General features: G+C 41.2%; 1 pseudogene across 1 annotated transcript; it reads right to left on the reverse strand.

Moving 5' to 3' along the window:
* Positions 1-13,474: 13,474 nt before the first annotated feature.
* Positions 13,475-14,284, reverse strand: LOC308427262 (large ribosomal subunit protein uL30-like; annotated as a pseudogene). Its single transcript has one exon. The product of its transcript is annotated as a large ribosomal subunit protein uL30-like (transcript).
* Between the last annotated feature and the right edge of the window lie 8,960 nt (positions 14,285-23,244).

The raw sequence follows: 23,244 nt of genomic DNA on the forward strand, positions 1-23,244 counted from the left end.
ACAATATAAGTTACACTGTTTCTCTTTCCCTAACAAGAACTACTCACACCCCCTAAGTCATTGTGTTGTCTAGTTTTCATCAACCTTCAACTGCAACTGAAATAACTCTCCTAGACTTCCAGCAAATTCCCTGACACCTCTGAATGCGCTCAGAGTCAATGCCCCTCTTCTCTGATATAAGAAACAAAGTAATGTATTTCCTCTTTAAGTAACAAATTAATATTTTAACTCATAAAATGTTAATAGATCAATTCAAATAGCAGTCACCTCTAGAGATTTATACTAATCTGATGACAGATCCACAGTCATAACTGCTGTGAATTACACTGGTTAACTATGTTAATAGGCCTACAATATAAACAGCGTTATTAAGACAGCCCAATGTACTCTGTCCCTCACTGGGATTGGGGATGATTCTTAATGGATACTTGGTATATTGATAGTTTTTAGAAAACTTGGGCAGACTCTAACTGGGGCAGGACTACCTTAGTCTTAACCTCTGGGTGTGAGAATCTTCTTATCCTTGTCTGTGAGTACCTGTGGTCTATGTGTATGCAATGTGTTATGTACATGTGTGCACATGTATACATACGTATGTGGGGTGTCAGGTGTCTTTCTTAATAATCTTCAACCTTATTTGTTGAGCCAAGATCTCTCACTGAGCCTGGAGCTTACCAGTGTGACTGGAGATGCTGAGCAGTGAGTCCCAGCTGGGAGCACAGCTCTAAGCTAACACACCAGCCTTGGGATTCAAAGTTGTGTCCTCGTGCGCCAGTGGCAAGTATTTTATTGACTGCATTTACTGACTGTCTCCCCAAGCAGGATCCTGTCCATGTGCTGACATCAGACATTGTTCCTCTGTTCATCTTCCTCCATAAGTGAAGGCTGTGAAGTCCCTCCTGCAGTGTGTCTGTCTGCATCTTTCTCAGGGTCATTGCATGTTCCATCTTTGCGGCTTTTTATACCCCAACTTTTTCTGAAATATTAATAAGTTAATAGATCATTTGTAGAAGAAACAATTAGTTAGTTAGTTTGTTTGTTTTAGCAGAGCTATTTGGCATACTTCCTCAAAAATGAAAGCCAGTAAGAAAGTAAAGGTCCTTGCCGCCAAGCCTGCCAGCCAGAGCTCAGCCCCTGGGACCCACACGGTAAGAGAAGAGAACAGAAAACTGTCTTCTCACCTCCACACGCACACTGTGGCACATGTCTCTGCACAGGCACACATATGGTAAACACTTTAATTCAAGAAGAATATTCATAACCCCGCAGGAATTTCTATAAGCTAAAAACTCTACTTGAAGAAAATGGATTTCATAGATAGGCTTCCAAAAATACATAAACAAAATGTTTATATAAGTACTATGTATAATCTTAAAAATTGAAAAAAAAATCTTGGCAGTTTTTTTTCTTTTTCTTTTTTATCAGCAAGGGACTGTTTTGATAATTATTCATTCTAGACCATAGGATTTATCCCATGGGCCGGCACCAAACCCTGACACTCTTACTGATTCCGTGTTGTACTTGCAGATAGGAACTTAGCATGGCTGTCCTCTGAGAGGCTTTACCTAGCAGCTAACTGAGACAGATGCAGATACTTACAGCCAAGTATTTTTCTGAGGTCAGGGACCTCTATGAAAGAGGGGAAGGATGGAAGGAGCTGAAAGGGAAGACCAATAATGTCAACTAACCTGGACCCCTGGAGCTACTGAGCCACCATCCAAAGAGCATATACAGACTGGTCTGAGCCGCCCCCACCTCCAGCCCCAACACGGAGCTGCCCTGTCTGGCCTCAGTGGGAGAGGAGAGTTGAGGAGTGGATGCATCTGAGTGTGGGGAATCCCCAGGGGGGCAACCTCTCAGAATCGAAGGGGAGAACCCGTCAAGGGGAGACCAGGACATGGCAACATTTGAGATGTAAATAGATAAAATAATTAATAATAATATAAAGAAATATCTAGAAAATGCTTGATTTCTATAATGGACTAGTATGGAGATTTTACAAAGTATCAAGTAAATGTCTGTGTATTAATGCCGAGAGGTCTCTGTCAGGTAAGAAAAAGAATTGCCAGATTGTGAGTAGTATGTGATTCTGCAACTAACAGACAGGGATGGGAGAGAACAGAATTATTTTTATACAACACTACAGTGCAATGTTGTATCTACAGCTCTAAGAAGAGTCATGTGAGTTCAGTCTTTCTGTGAGGACCTTCCTGACAACCAGTGTGTCAGATCACAAGCAAGTCCTTTACTCAGTACTAAATACAGTGGCCCAGGTCAGTAGGTAGCAATTAGGAATTTTATATTTCTGACCCAATGACCTCCGTCAGTGGGAAGGTGATCCAACACTGGGCAGGATACACATTATGTAACTGATCTGGGCACTAATGGGTTCTCACTGGATCGAAAGAGCAGCCTGGCAGAGGGGAGACCTGGCCTGTGCTTTGACACTTGGGCTGATGAGAGGTGAGAGTACCTCAGGTAACGCTGACACATAAATGTGTGCTGGGACAAAAGCTTTGCAGGCTTTTTGTAAGGGTAAAATGTGAGTAGTTATAAAGACATGTCTGTAATGGAAGCCTGTTCCATGGGATGCAACAAAAACTTGCTAAAAGATGCACATGAAGGATCCTTAAAGAAGTGCTCCCTGAGCTGGGTAAGACTCAGGAAAGGGTCTTAAAATCACAGTCGCAAGGGCTACAGGTCTGAATAAGAACAAAAGGAGTCCCCTCGTAGACTCCAACCAAGCAAGTTTGGAGTAGCTGCACAGGGAGACAGTGAGGAACATCCCCCGAGTTTGCCTGTCACTGGAATGAGCTGTTTTAATGAACTTAGCTGTCACTCAGCACCTCTCATTGTCATGAATTTTCCACAGAGCCAGGAGCTGTATCAGCTGACCATCTTGTTCATCGGATGATGGTGTTGGCTTTCTGCCTCCATAATGAAATTCTCCAGTCAGCTGTGAAAGGAGCAGGAAGCCAGCGGCTATATTTAGCAAAGGCAAGAGCAACACATCTCAGTGCCCAGAGGAGAGGAAAACAGAAGCCTGAGTTTCGACTAGCTCAGCCCACAGCATTGCTTATAGACTTCCATAGTTTGTGGCTGGCCAACGCAGAGGATTTTGTTTTTTGTATGTTTGTTTGTAACAGAAAGCAAAGCCCAATAAATAAAATGCTGAGGTTAACCTCCTGTGTAATTGGTAGCAGCTTTCTGATTTAAAAATGTTACAAAACTAGAAACTGCCAGAGAAGGATTTCATAAATTCTCTCATAACGTGTCAACTCCTTTACCTCTAAATTCTCCTCATTTCCATGACTTCCAGATGCATCAACCATGGTCAGAGTTTTGGGCTGTGGTCCACAAGACATAATGAGATTGGCAAGTTGACATTTCTACTTAAAAGGATTACACTCTAGACCAAGTTGTATTATGCACTTACATATTAGTTATTCAAACATTTCAAGTGACTGCCACTTTCACAAGGCCACCTCCCTTCCATTTTCCTGGACTCTCCAGGTCGAGGAGGAACAGGTATGATCAATCTCAGTGGGTGAGGATAGCACATAGATTTTTAACCATGCCCCACTTTTGGCTCATGTTTTGGTCAACTTGCTTCCCTAGATTTGAAATTGAAGAACACTATTATACTATAACAGTGCTCAGGGGGACACAGATGACATTTGACTTCCTCCTATGTCTCTCTTTTGTGCCAGTGACTTGCTGACTAGAACACCTGGCTCTCTGTATTCTCTCAACCTCTTTCACTCAGACTCAACAACCAAAACCTAAACTCACATAAGTTTCCTCATTATTTGTAGTTTTTTTTCCTCTGAGTTTCCACAGTAAATGGCCAAATTAAAACCAAACCAAAACAACTGACTATATTTACCCCAAGGCCAGCAACTGTTAATTGATTAGTTTGTCTAGTTATTAATAATTGTAAAGATACCTCAGAATACTTTCAGATATAAACACACACTAAGTTGAACTGCAAATTATCCCCCTAAGCATGGGACATGTTATTTCTCTGAATCATTTCCTTTTTGGTGGGCTACAGAGCTGTGAATCCCAGAAGAATAAAAACAAATTGGAGAATGCATTTTAAAAGTCAGCAAAATAAGGCTAAATCATTAGCTTCATGTCCTACTACTACTCTTGTGAGACCTTCAGATGTCACTGGGGACAAATATTATTCAATCATCACCCTGTTACTGTAAAGCCCAAATTTTTACTTCAAACACTTCTTCTCTTTAAATGCTTTATCACAAAGTGGGAGGAAGATTTGGCAGAAACATTTGGAATAGATTTTAGATCTTTTAATAGATTTAAATTATGTTTGTGAACCACTGACGATTCCAGTGTTCATTTTACTACAGAAACCTCTTCCTTTGCAACATTGTGTGTGTGTGTGTGTGTGTGTGTGTTCTTAATTATAACTGAGTGTTTTTAAACAATCCACCAGGAAAGATTTGTGTCATATTTTAACATGTGTCTAACCCAAAAACAACCACTATATTTAAAAAGGGAGGAAACTCTGTGGAGCCTAAAAGGATGCCAGAGTGGCATTCTCAGACTACCAAATATATAATTCTTCACTGATTTATAAACAACTGAAGGAAGTCCCCAGAACTTCCAAATGGTTTGTTGTCCTATTATGTCCTATGTTCTTCTAGAGTCTGAGCTCATGGCAAATACTTAGGAAACCTTTAGTTAAATCCACCCAGAGGAAGCTTGTCCTGGATTGGGCCAAGCTGTCATGGTCATCGTGGGGTATTGTGGAGAGCAAGTGATGCTGTATTAATAACATGATTCATTGCTATGAGAAGATACCTGAAAAAATCCACTTAGTGAAGAAAGGGTCTACTCTTGTTCCCTGTCTGTCACTGCAGAGGAGAAATGCTATAGTAGCTCAAGGTTGCTGGCCACATTGCTTACATAGTCTGGAAGTCAGGAAAGAGTCTGGTCCTCAGCTTTCTTTTAAGTAGTCTAGGACCCTAACCTGTGAAATGGTACCACCTAACCCTCAGTTAGGATAGGCATTCTTACATCAATTAACTAGTTCTGGATAAACCTTCATAGGCATGCTGTGATGGTTTGTATATGCTTGGCCCAGGGAGTGGCACTATTAGGAGGTATGTCCTTGTTGGAGTAGGTGTGCTATGGGCTTAAGACCCTCATCCTATCTGCTTGGAAGTGATTATTCTGCTAGCAGGTTTCAGATAAAGATGTAGAACTCTCAGCTATTCTTGCACAATGCCTGTCTAGATGCTGCCATGTTCCCACCTTGTAACCTCTGAGCCTGTAATCCAGCCCCAGTTAAAAGTTGTACTTATAAGACTTGCCTTGGTCATGGTGTCTGTTCACAGCAGTAAAACCCAAACTAAGACAGAATTTGGTACCAGGAGTGGGGTGTTGCTGTGATAAGCCTGACCATGCTTTTGTTTGAAAGAATGTGGATTTGGAGACTTTGGATTTGGAAAACAGTGGAATGCAGAGGGGCTTAATGGGTTATCCTAGTAGAAATATGGAAGACCTTGTTAGTGAGAGTGATTTGAATTGTGTTGACCTGACCCAAGAGTTTTCAATGGAGAATTTCAATATATGGCCTAGAGACTATTTTGTGCTATTTTGGTGAAGAGTGTGGCTACTTTTTGTCCTTGTCTAAAATGTCTATCTGAGGCTAAGGTGAAGAGACTCAGATTAATTGAATTGACAAAGGAAGTCTCAGAGATGTTCATCATAGACTTTGTTCTCTGGTTAAGTCTTATGAAGAGCATTTTAAACAAGCATAGCAAGCTGAGAGAGGAAAAATAAAAATCTATGGTTTAAGTATTAAAGGGGCACCAGGAAGTGAAATGGAGCTGAATCCTGTGTTCAAGGATATTAAATTGAATTAAGGGAGTAGTGACCTTGGGGCAAGATCCCACCCAGCTAAGTTTAGGTCCAGTCATAGTAGCATAAACTGTTAACCCCAGGAGGCAAAGGCAAAGTAGATCTTTGAGTTTAAGGCCAGCCTAGGACAAAGAAAGTTCAAGATGAAGAAAAGCTTAAATCCAGGTATGGTGGTAGGTACCTTTAATCCCAGCATTACAGGAGACAGAGCCATATAGATCTCTGAGGTCAAAGTCAATCTACAGAGCAAGTTCCAGGAAAGCCAAGCTTAGTCAGAGAGGGAGTCAGAAAATAGAAAGCCAGTAATAGAATAAGGGGAGCCATGTTTCAGCTCCAGAAAACAGGAGAACATGGCAGCTTCAGCCATGTGGCTCTGGCTTGAGAGTGAAAAATACAAGGAATTACTGGGACAATTGCTGCTGGTTAGCTAGAGCTAAGAAATTGATGGTGTTGAAGAAGAGACCAGCACCACTAAGGTGAAATCTTCTGGAAAGTGTTTTCTGAGAGCACAAAGAATCCCCAAAATAATGCTTCAGCTGTACTTGGTTATGTGTAAGAGCTCCTACGTGGCATTGGATTTGAAGGCATGAAAGCACCATGAAAAGCAGCTGAGGCTTTGCACTGTGAGAGGCCATGGAAGGCCATTGGTGAAAAGTACAGCCTCAATTGCAATTGATGGCTCAGGAGTGAAGGGGTCATGCAAAAGAGTTAAGGCGTGGCACCATGAAGAGAGCCTATGAGAGGCTATTGGTGAATCCTAGTTGTAGTAGAAGACCCCAGCATATTGAAGATGTCAGTACCATGGTATGTCCACCAAGAACAGCAGCAGCAGTGGAGTGGATCAACCTGAGCTTAGAGTGTTACAGAGAAGTGTTGCCAGTCCTTTGGAAGAACCCAGAAGATCATGTGTAGATCCCAGACATGAAACAAGATGCTGTCACACTGAAGTTTCCTTGGAGACCCTAAGATGTTCAAAATTCCAGAGCCATGTGCTATTTGCTGAGGAAAGCTGCTAACAGGGAATGAAACAAGTCCAAGAAAAGAAGTTTGTTGCAGTCAACAAAGATGACAAAGGAGCTGAAGATCTGAAAACTGCTTTGACATCAGACAAGGAGACGCAGAGTTTGGAGTTTTCCTAGCTGGTTTCCTGTCTTGCTTTGGGGATTACAGTTAAGTGACTAGATGAATCTTGAACTTTGGACTTTTAACATTGTTGAGACTGCTATAGACTATGGAAACTTTGGAAGTTGGGCTAAATGTACTTTTTATTATGCTATGGCTAGATATGGACCCCATAGACTCATGTCTTTGAAAAGCCTATGAGGGCCAGGGAATGAAATGTGATGGTTTGTATATGCTTGTCCCAGGGAGTAGTACAATTAGGAGGTGTGGCCTTGTTGGAGTAGGTGTGTTACTGTGGGCATGGGCTTAAGACCCTAGCTGCCTGGAAGTGAGCCTCCAGATGAAGATATAGAACTCACAGCTCTTCCTGCACAATGCCTGCCTGGATGCTGCCGTATTCCTGCTGTGATAATACTGGATTGAACCTCTGAACCTGTAAGCAAACCCTAATTAAATATTGTCCTTATAAGACTTACCATGTTTGTGGTGTCTGTTCACAGCTGTTAAACTCTAAGACATATGCCCAGAAGCTTGTTTCCATGGCGATTCTAGATCCATCAAGTTAACAAACCAAGTAGCCATCACAGGTATGAAGTCTTGAATGTTAACTAAAAAGCTCTCTCTGGCCATCCTTACTGTCAGCAATCTCTGTGTGCCTTAGAGACTATCCAGCTGTTGTCCACAGAACTGTGCTTCCTCCCCGTGTTTCCTCTCGTATTTTATTATCGTCTCAGTTAGCTCGTTTTCACAAGTACTTTACCTCTGTTTTAAGGGTTCCTACTCAGGTATTAAATTCTTAAACAATTTAGCTCTAAATCCTCTACCATGTTTAAGCACATGGTATATGTTATTGATTGCAATTGCAGTATTTCTAGCACAGCAGGGAAATCTATAGATAGGCTGGATTTCAGTTGCCACTGGTTTTCTTATGGCTGTTTTAAGTGATTTTATAACAATGAGTATCCTTCATAAAAATGCAGTCTGTCTTCTTTCTTTGGGGGTTCTGTATTAGATTTCTGAGAGTAGCAGTCTAGAGACAGTATTAACTGGGCATATTGGCTCACCCTTGGGATCCCAGGACTTGGAAAGCTAATGAAAGAGTTTTGGCATTAGTTTGAAGCCAACTCAGAGTGCTCAGAGTGAGACTATTTTGTTTTTAAGTTGAATTGTCGTTGACCATTTTTGTACATAGGTTTGGGATACCACTTCCTGAATTATGGGGACAGAAGTAAAGGGAGCTTGTTTTTCTAACAGTCTCACTCTAAGTGGCCCTCTGGAAAACACTGTGTTTATATGGTTTTGAGTTCGCATATTTTAAGTTACTCCTTGGGAAGAAGTCCATATTACTAAAATGAAAACAAACTCATCTAAAATAACGGTTGGCCATAATTTATGCAAAGTCACATAAACATTTTCCCCTCTTGCAGGTTATTTTATGCTATTCTTTTTGCTATACATGCCTTGAAAACAATTTAATAAGAGGAGCCGGATGAATATTTTAATAATAACTCTAAAGTCAGCTCTGAAACAGAGACTATGTCATACAAGGTAAACTCATGGTCAGCCTCAGCCACACACCCCACAGAAAACTACACCAGTACATACACAGTCAAGAAGATATACAGAAATATGGTTATTTAATAAAATAAAGAAGTAAAGGTATAGAACATATTTGGTTCTCAGTGAATAAAGACAAGAGTTTTTATTTTCTCAGCTGCATATCATATGACTTTGTAAAACCTTTTATTTATGTGCACAGAGAATTGGGTAACAATTCAGGTGCTTTATTTGGCAAAATAAGGTGCTTCCTCTGTTTTAGAGGCGAAGGTTTTGAAACACAGAGTCCTGCTCTACCTACCAAGAAATCTTAAGCCCATGAAAACAATGACATGTGGCTTACTTTTATGAATTGAAGGATGGAGACTGAAGACCAGAAGCAAGATAGAATTATTTATGACATAAAAGAAACACTGGGAACAGAGTTCAGCTTAGATTTACTGACTGGGAACATCATAGGAGGTATTGTACTTCATGCATTGGTTGGCATTTGAAGATAATGAAGAAGAAATTGGAATTTGAAGATAACAAAGATGGTCTTGGCAACTCCCACCTAAGTTTCCAGTGTGTTGGAACAGGTAGTGCACGTGAGCAAGAGATTAAGGAAAGGGAGGACGTATTACCTGGATTATCTATTATTGGTATCACGTTAGGGATATTTGAAGAATTTTTTTTTTTTTTACAGATTACCCTGTTCATTTTCCATGGTGTGTAAACCTTCACTCCCCAAAGGGTTATTTAAGTCTTTAAAAAAAAAAGATGCTCTTTTATTACCCACATGGTCCTCTAAGGACACTGCATCAATTCTGAACTGTGAGTCACATTCAGCAAGTGTGAGGAGTCTCATGGTACTTCCCAGCTCAGGGATAAAAAGAATTTTCAAGATGGGTCAGAAGAAGCACGAGTTATCCAGAGGAGACAGAAAAGCTTAAAAGTGAAGCCAGTCTAGAGGTTTGGGAGGGTGGGTGCCCAGAAACGGAAGCCGAGGGCAGAAAGAGGGTGAGGTTACAGCTCTTACAACTCAACCTGCAGCTGGCCGATGTTGCTCGCCATCAGTCTTACGTCTTCTCTGCTTATCCTGCTCACGTCTCAGACCTGGTGCCTGTGTTTGATCGCAGACAAAGGGCAAAAAAATGATGGGTACAGCTATTCTCACAAGTTCCCCCAACGCGTACCTCGCAAGCTCTGCTAAGTAGAGCATATTGACCACTAAGAAGAAAAAAAAAATACTACTTAAATGCAAAAGGCACAAATACAGATTACATAAGTAACTATTGCATCCAGAGAAGTTACATTCCAAAACTGACTTAGAAAAAGAAAGGCAGAAGTCGAATGAAGGCTGAGAAACACTATCGTGGTAGATACGTGTCAGGATACGCATCTTAAATACGTGAGTGAGGGAGCAGCCAGCCTTCGACTGGCCCAAACCGAGATCTACCCCACAGGCAAGAACCAATCCCTGATGCTGTTAATGATTTCCTGTAACGCTTATAGAGCCTGCCATAAGTGTCCTCTGAGAGGTCTCACCCAGCAGCCAATGGAAAGAGATGCGGACACCCATAGCCAATTATTAGATAGAGCTTGGGAAGTCTCACGGAAGAGTTAACAAAATGGCTGAGGGACCTGAAGAAGACAGGGACTCCAAAGGAAGACCAAGAAAGTCAATTAACGTGGACCCCTGGGAGCTCCCGACCAAAGGGCAAGTATGGCCTGGACCTAGCCTCCCCCCATATATATGTGCAGCTTCATCTTCATGCGGGTCGCCCAACAACTGGAGCAGGGACTGTCCCAGACCCTGTCACCCACCTGTGAATCTTGTTCCCCTAACTGGGCCACTTTTCTAAACTCAGTGAGAGAAAATGCTCTTAGTCCTGCAGTGACTTGATGTGTCCTGTGTGTGTGCATGTATGTAGGGGTGATATCCGGAGGGGTCTTCTCCTCCGAGGAGAATGGGAGGGGAAAATGGTGTGAGGATCTACGAATGGCAGTACTGGGAGGAGAGCGGGGCTGATATTAGGGTATATATATATATATATATATATATATATATATATATATATATATATATATATATATAATTTAAAAAGAGAACAAATGTTTCATTTTAGTTACTAAGGGAAGTGTTGTCAACCATAAATACACACCTTCCATAATCTGTTTTCTAAGTTAAAGACTAGGAACTTAGCTAAATGTTTTAAATGGCATGAGGGCCCTTACATTTCCCTACGTGACCTCTGGGTGTTAGTGAGTGAGTAGGGGGTTACAGGCAGAAAAAGACATGAAATAGTCATCTAGGGCAGGCAGGCACTTCCCAGAGGTAGTTTGGAAATACTCCAGTTAAAAATAAATAATGCTTTCTGTAAATTTCTTTCACAACCCTGCTGTAAGTTATCCAATGTGATCCTGTGTCAGCAACTTCTATTTTCAGCATGACTGGAAAACCTTTCACCTCAGCCTCACTTCGGGGGGAGGGGGAAACCTTAGTTCTACTGTCAGACTTCTTCCTGTCTGAGTTTGTCTCCTTTTTATAAGAATTTTGGTAGAAATCCCAGCTCATTTCTCTAAGTGCCTATACGTCAGGGTCATTACAAATCTCCACTGGATTAGATCTCCATGTTCTAACCAAGGTCGAGATGGTATCAGTACAGCAGGAGACTTTTATGGACATTAAAGACAAACTGTTCTTGTAAATGGTTTCATGACACCTTGCTTTTCTCTGACTTCTAAGTGTTTGATATCAGTTACACCAAAGCTGCCTTTACTTTGGGAACTCTCAAGAATGTCATACAATCTTTTCAGAAAGCATGACCTAAGAAATTATTGATGTGGTAATGGATTAGGAACAGGGTAAGGTCACTGCAATACTCTGGGCACAGGCAAGAGGCAGATTTGATCAGCATTACAAAGACTGAACTGTAGCAGGGAGGGGGGAGGATGAAAAAGCACCCAGATTAAAACTTAAAACAGAAACCTACATTGCTTCTGAAAAAAAAGAGGCATTTGCACAGTTCTTCCACATTTCCCCCTTTGATCATTTTGATGCATAGTTAAGTTCTACTGGACCAAGGAGTTCGGTTCCTAGTGCTCATGTAGCAACATATAAATGAGTGAAGTAATTTCCAGCCAGGGAGAGTGAACATATTTTGAAGTTGTTTCTGGGAATTTGAATAACTCTGTCAGAGCAAGTGTGCACTTTAAATCACCACATAGTGCCCCAGCAGCCCATGCTAAGAATATGAATTAACCACAGGTTGTCTAATAACCGATGTTTTTTGTGAGCATCTGAATAAGATGTGGCAGCCACAGGAAGCAAAGGAAATGAGGTGAGGCAGAGAGGTAGGAGTTGGTACGGTTTTACCCACTGTTTCTGGGAAGGTTTGTATACTGTGGACTTTACAGTGTTTGCTGAAACCCACCCACAGAAGAAATACTCTGTTCTGTTTGAATTTGAGGGGGAACAGGTTGACATTTCCGGGACTTCCTGGTCTGCTTCTCTAGCCCGGAAGAGGCTCTATCCCTCCTCTGAGTCTTGCTTTGCCTCTGACCAACTGTGGACATGCCACTTTGCAAGCCCGAAAAGGCGATTCTTCTCAATATTTTCTTATCCTTTTGTAAAAACAAAACAAATAATAGAAAAGTATGTTTCTATTGCAAGGCTGGTCCTGTGCGCGCTTGTGAGCTGTTCAGGTTGGCTTCTGAAGCCTAAGGGCTCAAAACAGAGCCACCCGGGTTTATAGTTGTGAGTTGAAGTGTTTTAATGTAGAAAGAAATTGAAATACATACATTTATATGGCATAAGCTTTATGCTTGTGAAATATATATATTCCACATATATATTTATGTGAAATTTATGTATTCCACATATATATGGAGAGAGAGCATATATTAAAACTAATGGTTTTATTAATGTTAGCAAAAGTGCTCTTCCAGTGAACTATACACCAACACATCAACTTGAAGTTTTTTTTTTTTTTACAGATTTTAAGCATTTATGCATAAAAGTATGTGAATACATTTTGTCAGTACTTGATTTTTTTAAAGGTTTCATAGTGTACATTAAAATCTTACTAGTTACAATGAGCATAAAGTACATGTAAAACAAGATGTAACCTGGAAATAGTCAAAGTTTTCTTGGTGAGTAAAGATTACGCATAATGGTTTTTCATTTTCTTTCTTTCTTTCTTTCTTTTGTTTTTTTCTTGAACTTCATGTAGTCTGTGAGTTGTTTCTGGGGTGTTGAGAGCTTTCTGAGGTTAGTATCCAATTATCAGTGACTGCATATTATGTCTGTTCTTTTGTGACTGGGTTACTTCACTCAGGATGATATTCTCTAGATGCATCCATTTTCTTACAAATTTCATCATTGTTTCTAAAAGCTGAGTAGTACTCCATTGTGTAAATATACCACAATTTTTGTATCCATTCTTCTACTGAAGGACATCTGGGTTCTTTCCAGCTTCTGGCTATTATAAATAGGGCTGCTATGAACATTGTGGTACATGTGTCTTTGTTGTATTTTGAAGCTTCTTTGGGGTATATGCCCAGAAGTGGAATAACTGGGTCCTCAGGTAGTACTATGTCCAATTTTCTGAGGAATTGCCAGACTGATTTCTAGAGTAATTGTACCAGTTTACAACCCCGCCAACAGTAGAGAAATGTTCCTCTTTCTCTGCATCCTCGCCAGAATCTGCTGTCATCTGAGTTTTTGATCTTAGCCATTCTGACTGGTGTGAGGTAGACTCTCAGGGTTGTATTGATTTGCATTTCCCTGATGGCTAAGGATGTCGAGCACCTCCTTAGATGCTTCTCAGTCATTTGATATTCCTCAATTGAGAACTTTTTTTTAATTTGTCAAGCTGTGACTGTTTATTAACTGACCAGATCATAAAAATCCATGGGCAACACCTTAGTTCATACGTCTGATAAGCCTGTTTATCTGGTCTTCCCTGTTGCCAGCATCTCCACCTTCTACAAAGTGAGTTGTCTTTTTCTTCATTCCACCTTGTGGGGAGGATAATTTGAAGGGCCACAGGAAGTTATTTGCTTCCTAGAAGTGTTTCCCAACTGTATAGATCTCATGAATTAGATCCTCCATGCAGATGATGCCAAATTTACCAAGAGATCGTGCAATCAAGAAATTATCTGTCAAGACAATCCGCTTTTTATTGATTTTGCCATAGCCTCGCTTGTAGATGAGCTCATTTACTGACTTCAGGTTGGGATAGCCCCACGCAATGTATGGTTCCACAATCCTCAGCATGTTAACTGAGGCCTTGTTGAGCTTAACAAAGGTGCCGTTGAAGATCTGTTGAAGATGAAAAGGCTGCAACACCTTGCGCACCTTTGGGCTCACTCCGTTGATACCCCGGATTCTGATAACAAACGCCAATTTTGGTTCTGCAGGAACATAGAAGTTTCCAGCCTTCCTTGCCATTCTAGCCATCCGAATCTCAGTGCGGTACAACTGCCTGTACTCCTTGATAGTGCTTTGCCTTCTCATAGATGAGCTTCCTCCTTGCCTTCCGCAGTGTCTTCAGGACAAACTTCTTCCTCAGGCTCTTCACCTTCAACTCTGCGAAATTCCTTCGCTTTTTCTTAAGGGTTTCTGTCACAGCCAGAACCTTTTCTTGAGGGTTTTTGGCACAGAAGTACCCCTTTTCTTAAGGGTTTCTGGCACAACAGCAACCGTCTTTTTCTTCTCTGGAACAGCCTCCATGGTTGCAGCCGGAAAAGGAGAGGTGAGAACTTCTTGTTCTGTACCCCATTTTCTAATAGGGTTGTTAGATTCTCTGGTGTCTAGCTTCTTGAGTTCTTTGTATACCTTGGATATTAGGCCTCTATCAGATGTGGGATTGGTAAAAATCTTTTCCCAATCTGTTGGCTGCTGTTTTGTTTTCTTGACAGTGTCCTTAGCCTTACAGAAACTTTGCAATCTCATTAAGTTCCATTTGTTGATATTTGACCCTAGAGCACGAGCCATTGGTGTTCTGTTCAGGAAATTTTCTCCCGTACTTATGTGTTCTAAGATTTTCTCTTTCTTTCTTATAAGAGATCTTTGATCCACTTGCACTTAAGCTTTGTACAAGGAGATAACAAAGGGTCTATTTTCATTCTTCTGCATGCTGAGTACCAGTTGGATCAACACCATTTGTTGAAGAGTCTGTCCTTTTTCCACTGAATGTTTAAAGCTCCTTTGTCAAAAATCAAGTGACCATATATATGAGGGCTCATTTCTGGATCTTCTATTCTATTCCATTGATCCACGTGCCTATCTCTGTACCAGTACAATGCAGCTTTTAGCACAATTCGCCTTGTAATATAGCTTGAGGTCAGGGATGATGATTCCCACAGATGTTTTCTTGTTGTTCAGGATGGATTTCACTATTCTAGCTCTTTTGTTATTCAAGATGAAATTGCACATTGCTCTTTCCAACTCTATGAAGAATTGAGTTGGAATTTTGATGGGGATTGCATTGAATCTGTAGATTGCTTTTGGTAAGATGGCCATTTTTACAATGTTGATCCTTCCAATCCAAGAGCCAACTTGAAGTTCTTAATAGTTATTTTGAGCTGTTGATCTGCATAGAGCCATGATGGCTACCCTGGACCACATGATCCTGTAGGTGAACTCTGAAGAGCATGGGATGGAGTGGAAGATATATAGAGCTTGCCCCAGCCATCTGAACATGAAAACTTGTGTTGTTTGTACCGGTAGGCCCTCATTTTATAGGAGGTCCTGTTTCTATGTGGGTTTACACAGATTTTCATTCCATGAATAACAACGTGCCCATGTTAGTCAGAACTTGCCAGAAGAATACAAGCAGTAGAAAATATATCATTATGGGGAAGGGGCTTCTTATGGGAACTGGGTCACTTAATTTATGGAAGCTAAGAAATGCCCTGTTGTACTTGGTTGTAAACTTGATTCTTTCTGTATGCTGGTGATGTGATTCTTTCCGGTTCTGAGGGCCTGAGTCTGAAGGTCAGAGAACTCATCTCCCAGAACATGGCTGAATGTCTCAAAGAAAGTACCCCCTTCTTACACACTCCTGGGCAGACAGACCACACATATACATGCACTTGCATGCTCGTGTGTGTGTGTGTGTGTGTGTGTGTGTGTGTGTGTGTGTGTGTGTGTTGATGGAGGAGGGCCCAGGCCACTGTGGCTGGTGCCATCCTTTGGAGGTAGTTCAGGGTTGTAGAAGTAAAGCACCCAAGTAAGCCTGATGGAGCAAAGCATCACATCGTTCCTCTATGCTCTCTGCTTAGCCCTGCCTCCAGGTTTGTGCCTTGTGTTCCTTCCTTAAATTCCCTCAGTGATGAACTTTTGTTCCTGGTGTTTATCAAGCAGCAGAAAGTACCTAAGACAGACGAATTCACCAATAGTGTTTATAACCTATCTGGGCATCCCTTAAACCTGACAGGCTAAGATCTAATATTAACAATTGCTGCATATTTTGCATATTTTGAGAGTTTACACCCATGAAGAGGTCATGGTAGTTCGAGTGTGTGTGTGTCTGTGTGTCTGTGTGTGTGTATGTGTGTGTGTAAATATATAGCAGCAGCTACTCTGTAGGAGTTTGTTTATAAAGAACCATGAAATGCTTTTATCAGTAGTAGATACATTAAGGATTCTAAACTGATAAACTTCCTAAGAGAATAAGGAAATGATAGTTGAATGGAGTTGCCACTAGTTCTGAAGGCATTTCTAAAACACTTTCAGGAATGTAGCATTAAACTTCCTAGGACACAAATTCAACAAGATCTCACCTGTGTATGTGTGTAAGTGTTGGTAATAAGCAACGCTACAACATCCTTTCAAGTATCTCCAGAGGTCATTGGTAAAACACTTGGTTCCCAAGGTAGCACCACTGGGGAAGTGGTGGGCATTAAGACTTGGGGTCCAGTGGGATGTTCTAGGCCACCATGATGTACTCTCAAAGATATCAGAAAGCAATGAGCTTGCTTCAGCATGGACTGAAGTGTCAAAAGATGTAAGCTAACCTAACCTTTTCTTTCTGTAAGCTGATTGCCCCGGGCGTTTGCCTTTATTGGTAGCAAGCATACAATAATTAGAAGCAGCTGGGAACTGAGTCAAAGTGCCCCACAACTTTGCCACCATGATGCTCTGAAAGAGTGAGAGCAAATCACTCTCCTTTAGGAACGGTAAAGTCCCCATTCTCTGTCCTTTCATTTTCTCCAATAGGCACGCTGCATGATTCACTCTCTGCAAATGCAAGACCAACTTGATGACAGATTTTCTAACCCTTTCCATGGGCCAGAGACAGAAGGCTCCATTAATAGGGAGATCAGATAACCTTAGTCTAGAAGAGAGAGTTCTAATGGAGCCAGGCTCTTTGCCCTTACACCCAGACAAGAAAATCCATGTGACTTTCTGGCTGGCTGCAGGCTTCCTTAAGCATCTCCTTTGGGGGTGTTCTTTTAGTTTTTGAGTGAATAATAAAATACTTTTTATTCTACTTAAAATTTGTTTTAATAAATAGATACATATTTAGACCCAGTGTGACAGCACAGCACTTAGGTCACAAATTTAAGGCCTGCCAATACGGTAAAACTCTGTCAAAACAGACAAGCACCAATAGATACACCCACCCCCATCCTTTCATTTTAAATTGACACATAATAAACAATTGTACACATTGAAGAGAATCAAGCACGGTTGGTTCTTCAGTACATTTCGAAGAGTAACGATCAGTCATGTCACAGAGATTGCCATAAGCATGGCCTCCAGTATGTATCATTAGTTGATGTTAACAATATTTTTAAAAATTTCTGCTTGCCAGTTTGAAATTACGACACACCTGTCATCTGTAGCCTGTCCCACACTGTTCTCTGGAACCTTTGTTCTTAGACCCGGCTGCATCCACTGGCCATCCTCTCTCCTTAACTCCTTCCCAGGCCCTCGAGACCGCCATTTTACTGTTGTTGTCTCAAGATCAACTGTCTAGTTTCTACACATTATAAGTAAGATCATGGAGAACTTACATTTCTGTGCTTGAATTATTTAATGTAAATACTGTTTGGTTTCATCCATGTTTTGAGGGATGACACCATGCTGTTTTTATGGCTTTATCATATTTTCTGTTGGCTTATCTTCGGACACTTCAGTTCATTCATGTGCTGGTCATCGAGAGCAATGTGACTATGAGCATGTAAGTGCATACATGTCTTTAACATGCTGCTTTCAGCTCCTTCAGATACATACTTGGTCATGGGATTTCTCGGTCACACGACAAGCCTATTTCTAGTTGTTTGATGAAGTTGCTTTCCATAATGGCTACTCCAAGTGACTGCCCAGCCATGGTGTGAGAGCTCTCCTTTCTTTGTGCTCTTGCTCAAATCTATGTTCTCTCTCTCTCTCTCTCTCTCTCTCTCTCTCTCTCTCTCTCTCTCTCTCAGCTCTTATCTTATGCCAAAATTGTATGTTTTACCCATTATTTCTCCAAATACCTTTTTAGCTCTGCCCTTTTTCCCTCTGCCTCTGAAACCTAAACGACACAAATATTAGAGTTTTTGCTACACCTCAGAGGCCCCTGAGCATCTTCACCTGTGAGTGCCTGGGTTCTGATTGGTTTCCATGGGATTTGCAGGTTTTTCAGCATATTCCTCTGTTAAGACTTGATAATGTCCCCTGTTTAATTTTCCATTTTGACAATCCTTTCCTTGTCCCCTCCTTTCTTCTCTGAACTTTCAAACTTTTTTGGTAATATTTTTCCATTCCCACATCTCTGCATGGATCTTCTGCTTTTGGACTAACTCTGTCTATATTTCAACACTTTCTCCCTGGAAGCTTTTTATGACTTCCTTCTCGTGATACTTTGGGTGCTAAGATTCTTCATGTCAGCACTGATGTATATTGCTTTCTTCCCTCCTCATGGGATTATGACAGCTTTTTATTAGAGTCATGGATACATATTCCAGAACATATTCTGTGATGTGACTCTGTCTGTGAATGTTTTCTTGTGTGTGTGTGTACATATGAGCATGCCTGTAAGTACACACACAGGTCTTCAGTTCACTGCACATTATTTTTTGAGATAGATGTGGATCTAGAATTCACCGTTCATGTTATGGTCACTGCCTAATGAACTCTGAAGTTCCATTTGTCTCCATTTCCTCTGTTTTGGGAATATATATATATATATATATATATATATATATATATATATATATATGTATATATATACTGTCCTACATGTCTTTTTATTTGAATGCTGGGGATCTGATCCCAGGTTCTCAAAGTTGTACAGTGAGCTCTTTACTGATGGAAGCATCTTCCCAGGAGCCCTGCATTCAGTTGAACTTCTGTTTGGGGGTGGATTTCAGTGGAATCAATGATGGGTAGAGATGAGGTAGGGATAGAAGCCCAGCTCTCCACTAGCACTCTCTTGACATCCACGTGTGAGCATGTGTGTGACTGTGGAGCTAACTCATTACTCCAGACAGGGCTGGTGTTTCCGGCTCCCAGCACAGTCCCCAGTAGCACCATGAATAGATGGTATCATTATTTCTGAGCAGCGGTGGTCATAGCCCATTTTCTCTACCAGTCCTTCCAAAGCATCAGGGCCTTGCTGAGTAGGTGGAGTCTGGACTCCTCACATTTTCTCCACTAATGCCACACAGCCAGCTCTTTGTCTGGGATGAGAGTCTTGGCCATTTCCTTAGCAGTTTGGCACAACCTTGGTGCTGGTGGTGATGGCGTTGGAACACCTGTATGGTTTCTCAAGGGTGGAAAGTCTAGACTGCCCACAGCACTGGCCTACAGAGGTGGGGTCCCTTCCCTCTGTGGTGTCTGGCTGCAGAGCAAGGGTCATTGCCTAAAGTTTCCAGTCCTGTTATGCAGTCCCTTTCCTGCTGGCTTTTCAGTTTTATTTTATGTTTGTCTGTGCTTGCTGACACACTAGCAGATGACATAGCTTCACATCTGGGATACATAAGGGAAAGAAGAAAGCTCAGATATCCACCACCTGTCACTCTTTGGATCTCAAGGTCCTGGCCAATAATTCCATTCACTTTCAGGATGGTTCTTTTTTGTCTGGTTTGTTTGTTTTGTTTTAAATATATTTAGGTAATTTAATTGCAATTACTAAAAAGTCTAAGGACTAGGACTCTTCTTTTCCAGGAGTGAAAGTAGTCTATGGTTCCTTAAGTCTCTATTAGTCACATTTAATATTATGTTGGAGCTAATCTGACTTGGCGTTAAAGGCTTAAGGAGTGTTGAGAGCTCAGTATGTAGACCGGCACTCTCTCAGAACAATAACAGAGACCGACTTATAGTATCTACACTCAGAAGGTACTGATTGACGGATTAGCTTGAGCCAACTGATAAGCCAGCCTCAACATGGTTCATGGCACTGCCAGGTTAAACACAACTGGTCCAAACTGGGCTAGGTTACCATCATCTCTTCTTCCCGCAGGTCACTTCCTGTTCTCCGTATACCGCCAGCCAGCACATGTTGTAGTGTGGGGACTCTCAAACTGTTTCGGAGTTGTCACAGCCTGATGTCAAAGCTGCAAATAAAACCAGTTAATATTCGCTAAGTCAGGTTTGCCTTAATTCTCTCTTTTAAAAGAGATTGGTCGTTTGAAAATTAGAAATGAAATAGAATTAAGAGAAGCTGGTATTCATCCAAACTGAATTTAGGGCCTTGGCACAGGCATCAAAACATAGATCTATAGATGTCAGGAAAGCAGGGGCTGCAGAGCCTCAGAGCAAGGAATTCTATCACAAAGGGCCCGAATTTAGGGTCCAGGCTCACAGCACCCTCTTCTGGACAGCACAGGAAAAACTCACTCCTACTTAACAGACCTTCCTCTCCATATACACACAATTTAAAAATAAAACACATTAGAAAAAACTTAATACAATTCAGGATTATTAACAAGAGTGGCCAAAATAAGGGAACTAACCGTCACACTGTGTGGCGTCAAATAATATTTGAAACACTGTGTTTGCCCAACTGGAGATGACAAGTGTACTTGAAGGTCACATGAGAGGTGACAGAAACTTGTTTAAGTGAACGAGGAGAATGAAAAAAAAATGATGACACGAGTGGAAAGAGAATGAGTCACTCCACACAGCACCAGATGTGTGCAGTGCAACACATGCGCAGGACCACAGGTCCAGGCATCTCTGTAGGAATACGAATGTGGGCTGGAGAGATGGCTCAGTGGCTAAGGGCACTGGCTGCTATTGCAGAGGACCCAGAGTGCACACAGTGGCTCTCTATCACCTATAACTCTAGTTTCAGGGGATCCAGTGCTCTCTTCTGACATCCATGGCTTCTGCACACAGGAGGTACACTATATACACTCAAGCACACTTTATATATATGTGTGTGTATAAATAAATATTTTATACAATACATAATATATGTAAATAATTGTTTTAAATGGTATTATTTTAATTATTTTATTTGTCTAAATTATTTTAATTATTTTATTTATCTAAGGCATTTTAGAATAAGTATGCAAAGAGAAGAATTGGGAGCGGTTGAGGATTAAACAAGGTGCTTGTGGACCAGATGACTCTTGAGTTCCTTTAAAGAACCTACATATCTCCAAGGACTGTGGTGATGGGGTGTGGTGATGGGTGGGGGGATGAGGTGTGGGGGAGTGGCCAGCATGCCTAAAATGAGCATGGCTGTTTGGTTTTAATGAGATTCAGATATTAGTGAGAAAGAAGAGATATTTTCAACTAAAATAAATTCCATCATTTATATAAGGAAACAGAAACACGGAGTTTCCTAAAAAAAAAAAAAAAAAAAAAAAAAAAAAAAAAAAAAATGTACATGAAGGGGAGATGGATGAAATTCCAGAGCTTGTTGTTTATTCTAGCAGAAGAGCTCTTGTTTCTGATTGTGGAGTCCAAAGACAACAGAATCTGGGAATTATAAAGAGAAGAACCAGCTTTCATTTTTTTAATTTATTTTTTAAAGTCTATGTGTGGGCACTATATTTTATATCGTTCCTCTTCCTTTAGCCTCTTCTGCTTTCCCTCAAATTTATGGCCTCTTGTGTGTGTGTGTGTGTGTGTGTGTGTGTGTATTATATTTCTGACCACTTGATAAAGAACCTAGAAGTGAACCTCCTGTTGTACTTTCCCAAACCAATATGACCTTTAATTTCATTCTTAATAGTTACCCTAATGCCCATAGGTAAGTTTAGCCCTCACCTTCATCAAAACACTTTTTTTTTTGTTGCAGCAGACAGAAACCACCACAGAGGGCAAAGTCAACCTACAGAGAACAGCCGACAGACGGTGGAGAGCCCAGCCCCAGCTGACACATCTCCAACGCAACCCCATGCCTAATGCCCAGAGAACACGGTGGAAGAAGACCAGAAACTCTGCTGTGAGACTGTGACTTCTATACCTGACCAGGAAGCTATGGCCAGGAAACTGCAACAGTATGGCAGCCCGAACAAGCCATGACCAACAGCAGCACAACATGGAAGGAGGAAATCATACAATCCAACCCTTAGATGAAGAGTTACAGCAACCAAAGAATGGCTGAGAATGGGAAAGTCAGTATCTGGGGATGAGTGTGTTTAACGTTTTAAAAACAACTTTCCTATAGTGAGACAATTTCTAGACTTAATCGGAAATGAGAATAAAACTCTCAGCATATTTAGAAATACTTCTTGAGAAGCCAGTGTCTGCCACCGGACCAATCCCTGGTTGTCAGCTTTAGAGCAATCTGGAACTGTTCTTGGACCTGCTGCACACTGCCACCGCCTGGACACCTTCCTGAATTATAGATTCCTAGAGTAAGGTTTTTGTGGAAGCACAGAAGGTTTGGGGTGTTTGTTTTGTTTTGTTTTGAACTTCAGGTGATTTACCTGGACCAAGTCAGCCACCACCATTTGGGGCCTGAGTAAGAGTCAGGGAGTACCATGGGGGTAAATTTGTGCAACAAATGGTCCATTAGTGATGAAGGGCTCACATAGCAATAAGCCTCAGGCCTTAGGTTGAAAACAGCACCAGTCATGATGCATGTGAATCACTGAGTGTACACCATAGCTTGGCTTTTCTTCATATTCCTTACAATGCTCACACCAGCCTGTAGCTGGACAAAGCTATTAGCGTAAAGCATATTCTACAATAAAGTAAGATTAGAGGATGCTAAGAGGAGTAGAAAGTCTGCTGCTGATTTATTACAACACATATCAGCATTATGTAGACAAAGGACTAGAGAACAATGTGGTAATACAGACAGATTTTCCTTTGCATTTTTTTTCTGTACACACACACACACACACACACACACACACACACACACACACACACACACACATATGTAAAAGCAAGAGGTTTATTGATCTAATGTGGGGTCATCCTACACCCTGAGGAGAGGTGATCCCAAAAGGCTGTTACAAGCAATTTTTATACTTTTTAGAAGTACAGGTTACATCAGCAAGGTTACAGTTTAAACTTATTGGCTAAACGTATTGGCCTTTGAATCTATTGGCTAGCAAGCATGTGACAGGCATTCGAACTCTATCTGGGACCAGAGGGTCAGGTGACTATCAGTCAGTACCCTCTTCAGGTTTTCTGAGAATAATTTCCTCAAGGGCATTTCTTCGTTGAAGCAGGGTGGGCTGCTGGGTCATTGTCCCCTTTATCTCTATTTGTCAGGAACAGGCAGGGAGAAGAAT

This window comes from Micromys minutus (assembly GCF_963924665.1).
Source record: "Micromys minutus genome assembly, chromosome: 11".
Classification (NCBI taxonomy): domain Eukaryota; kingdom Metazoa; phylum Chordata; class Mammalia; order Rodentia; family Muridae; genus Micromys; species Micromys minutus.